The sequence below is a fragment of the Manis pentadactyla genome, chromosome 5 (assembly GCF_030020395.1).
Source record: "Manis pentadactyla isolate mManPen7 chromosome 5, mManPen7.hap1, whole genome shotgun sequence".
Lineage (NCBI taxonomy): Eukaryota > Metazoa > Chordata > Mammalia > Pholidota > Manidae > Manis > Manis pentadactyla.
Window position 1 is genome coordinate 32,327,161 of NC_080023.1, and position 4,452 is coordinate 32,331,612.

Sequence of the window (4,452 nt, forward strand, 5' to 3'; positions counted from 1 at the left end):
TCATACCCATTTTACAGATGAAAAGTGAAGCTCGGAGAAATTAAAATAATCTGCTTAGAGTTATCCAACTAATAATTGGAAGAGCAAGGTTTTATATCTAGGTAGTTATAAAATGCTACACAGAGCCCACAGTGATAGCAGATAAGTGGTCATAAAAAGCAAAAGTTGTGCATTTTCCCTTGGGTTGAGTTCTCTTCCAGCTAATACCTGAGCTCTTCTTTATCCTGTGGCCTCAGGCAGACACAAATTGTTCCATAAATTTCCCTGTCAGAGAGAAAGGGCTAACTACGTTTTTCCTGCCGATGCCTCTGATCCAAGAGAAAGTGGATAGCTTATGTGTTCCATTCTCCCTCATGTTATAAACTTCACATTGATTGATCCATTTCCCACTGAAAACTATGGTCGCCTTTTGACATTTCTGCAGGAAAGCTCTAGTCTGCTATCTTTGGGAGAAAATATACTGCTAGAAAAATGTGATAAAGGACAAGAAACCAAATGATGAACTGCAGGGCAGAAGGGCTCCAGCCACTTCCGTCAGAAAGAATTGTTGGGTCCAAGAGGGCATCTTAGGAATGTGTAGGATACTTCTTCCAGAGAGCCTCACAGTCCCGCCCTCACTTTATTCAAAAGATACCTTCTCAGTGAAGTCTCTTCAAGTCTACTTGCAACACTCACTATATTTTATACAGGCACTCCCCCTGCTATGCAAAAGAAGTAGAGCGCTCCTATGAAAACTTTGGTAAACCAAAATGGCATAAAACAAAAACATTTTTAAAAAAAACAGTAATTTATACGGAAAATTTTTAGTGTTCCCAGACCCCAGAATTAACCTCTGATAGGCTTTTCTGATACCTTAGGACACATCTTGCTAGTTACTGGATGCACAAAACACATCAGGGTAAAGCTATGGTGACCTGATGCTGAGTGTAGTTCCCGAGGAAGGAGCTTGGTGGGGTAACTCTCACTATCGAGGTATGTGCTCCCTCTGTAAAGGCTCACTGCAAAACAAATGCTAAATGCTATTTTTGCTGTTCACCTTTTTTTAATAAAAGTGAAAATCCTCTTCAGATTTTTTCAGTTAACAAGAACAGGTACTGAAATAGCTTTTTTGTAAAAGCAAAGTGATATAAGACAAACTTCCAAAAAGTGGGGAATATCTATATTCCCTTTCCCTGCTTTCTTTCTCCTTAAGATGTATCACTACCTAACATCCTCTCCATCTTACTTACTTGTCTATTATCTGTCTCTTGCACTAGAATGTAAGCTCCAAAAAACAGGGATAGTTTTTGTTTGTTATTATATTCCCAGCACCCAAAGCAGTGCTTGGCATATAGTAGGTGCTGTTATTATTTGTTGAATGGACAAATACATCAAAACCTTAAGTGAACAATAGGAGTAATGGTATCCATTTGAATGGTATTAGGTGTTACAGTATGAGTAGGATTTGGGGGGCTTAGAAATGCATAAACATTTTTTCCATTAAAGTGAATGGAACTTATATTTTTTACTTAAAAGAATTCACTCCGAGGAATTTTTCAAGATTCTTCATCAGGCAGGAATAGACTACAGGGAAAAAATTAGAACCAACTAAAATGAATAACTGTGGTATTTCAATACTGTAGAATATTATACAACAGTTAAAAAGAATAAAGAGAAGCCTGTGTCATAGCAATTTGGGTTGCTATAACAAACACGCCGTAGACTAGACTGCTTAAACAACAAACATTTATTTCTCCAGTTTTAGAGGCTGGAAAGTCCAAGAGTGATATGCCAGCAGATTCAGTATCTGGTGGAAACCAACTTTCTGTTTGCAAATGGCTTTTTGTTGCATCCTTACACAGCAGAGAGCAGAGAGAAGAAGCAAGCTTTCTTGTGTCTCGTCTTATAAGGGCACTAATCCCATTCATGAAGATTCCATCCTTATGACCTAATTACTTCCCAAAGGCTCCACCTCTAAATACCATTGCATCTGGGATTAGGCCTCAACCTATGAATTTTGAGGGGACAGAAACATTCAGCCCATAACAGACTAGAATACATCTTTGTAGTAACAGAACTCCAAGATGCATCAATGAGTAAAAAAAAGAGTTACAGTATGGAACTTGTAATATATTTACATATAACATACACACACACACACACATATACACATACTCCCCTAGAAGATCTAGAAAGATACAAAACTATCAACAATGCTTGTGATTGGGGTGAAAAGGGTTGCAATAGTGTCAGGGAGAATGTCAGAATTTGCAATAGTAATCAGAGGGGACTCTAGTGTTGTCTGTAGTGTTTAAATATTTGTATAATGCGAATGTATCAATGGATGGCTCACAAAATGAAATTTTTAAAAATTAAAACAAGAAGCAAAATAAAAGTGCTTCTGGTCAGAAAGATAAGAGAGGATAGGGCCCTGCCAAAGACTTAAGTAAAATACACAGATTATTTTTCAATAGAAGGGCCAGAAATGTGAGTGAGAGCGTCTCAATAGTTGGGATGTCTTCATCACCAATGTTCCTATACAGTTCTAACACAATTTTGATGACTGTATACATCTCTCCTTGCTTTCTGAGCTCCTTGAGCTCAGAAAGCTCAAACCAAGTACTCCAAATACACAGTTTATGAAGACTGTGATCATGTAAACAGAAAAATTTGTCATTTCCATCTCATTGAAAAAAGACTCCAACTTAGTCAGAAAGCCTTTCTAATCTTCCTGCTAAACCTGAACAGCTCTGGGACATGTAATGACTACAGAAGTAATTTCAGAAACTTCTGGAGGGAAACACCACGCCAATGAATGTGTCTGTGGTTCAGAGTTATTAGCTTGATGCCCAAATGCATATCATATTTGCAAGAGGCAATTTACAATCTGCTCGTCTTGACAAATGTAGCACAAGGGGATTTAAATCCCTGCATTTGCAATTTCTGTCTCTCCTTCTCCAAATTTATGGCGAAATTGTAGACACAAATAACGTGTCAGGGTTGAATGAACTGAGGTTTCTGCTCTGCTTCCACAGTTCCATTTCACTCAAAGGAGAGTAATAAATGGAAAGCAAAGTCTCAGCAGATAATGAATCTGAGTCCTGATGACCTTCCTGAACTACAAATTGGATTTGTAATTTCCTTGGCATTGCCCAAACCATTTGGTGCCTATAGTGAGGTATGAACACATTTTAATCATTTTGGTCACAACTGTGCATTTTAAGCATATCTTCAATGATTCATGAAGGGTCAGAACTAACTTACCCTCATAAGGTAAAAATTATCCATCAATGCTAATGGAAGACTTGTTTTTAACCTTCCCTGTGTATTTCCTTGATACTGGTGTGATTGACTGTTAGAGTCTTGGTCTATTTTGCAGCCCCTGAGACCATGGTATGACCATTTGTATAAGAGGTGGCTTTTACAAACCAATGCCTGGTATCCCACACTTCTTCTTTTAAAACCACTTGGTCTCTGGCAAGGAGTGTAGAGTCAAGACTCACATTTCCCCATGGGAAGTCATGTGTGAAAGCACGTGTTTGCTAGCTGAACAGTACCCAGTCTGTCACTCGACGGGTCATCTCCATCTGGGTTTGCTGTGAAGGCAGCAGTGGGCCAGTCATTGCTAGGGCATTAATACCTAATGGCAATAATACACATCAAATGGTCTGAAATTGGTTGGCTTAGACAATGAAAGGCTCCCTGATTTTTAAAAGCAGGAATAAAATCTTCCATTGTATTGCATCCAAATGTTGCCTTTTTGCCTCTTTAAGAAGTCATATATTTTTTTCTTTCCAGAACTAAACCAAACAAATCATGAAGTAAAGTAAAAGAAGAAAACATCAGATTTTCATGACTCTAACCTCCTCAACTTCATTCAACCATCCATCCATGTATATATCCATCTGGTAGGTCCACAAACACTTACTTTATTGCAACTGTTGTCCACTCTACCAAGTAAAATAGAATTCCCTTTGGAATTTACTATGCACTTTTCTCATCCAAAATTATGTAAATCAGTTTGAGCCAAGAAATCCAGTAGGAATAGCCATGGTTTCTGCAACCATCCACCTGTACGCTGAGGATGCCCAAATTTCTACCTGGAACCCTGACATCACAGACTCAATCTCCTGCCACGCACCTGTACATTAGTATTTGGATGTCCCACTAAACTGAATCTGAACATGTCCATATTGAATTCATCATCTTTCCCCTCCTCCTACAGTCTCTGTCTTAGTTGTATGTGTAGTGTTACTTTTGCCAGAAGCCTTGCTGTCAGCAGAGGCAGGGGGTTTTCTTCATCCTCAACCCACAGTCAGTTTCCAAGGGCTCCTATTTCTTTCTTTCTCCAGGTTGAGCAGGGCAGCCTGGTTCTGGAGCCCCAGTCCACTGCTACCTACAGTGGTGGGCCTCTGATTGCAAGCTGGCTTTCTTCCAATAACCTTTCTTGTAATAAATTGTTCTTTCAGTTGC

At 38.9% G+C, this 4,452-nt stretch overlaps 1 long non-coding RNA gene across 1 annotated transcript; it reads left to right on the forward strand.

Moving 5' to 3' along the window:
- The first annotated feature begins 2,597 nt into the window (after positions 1 to 2,597).
- LOC130683779 (uncharacterized) lies at positions 2,598 to 4,166 on the forward strand. The gene is made up of 2 exons (XR_008997723.1): positions 2,598 to 3,157; positions 3,778 to 4,166. It is a non-coding gene; the product is annotated as an uncharacterized LOC130683779 (long non-coding RNA).
- Positions 4,167 to 4,452: the final 286 nt, after the last annotated feature.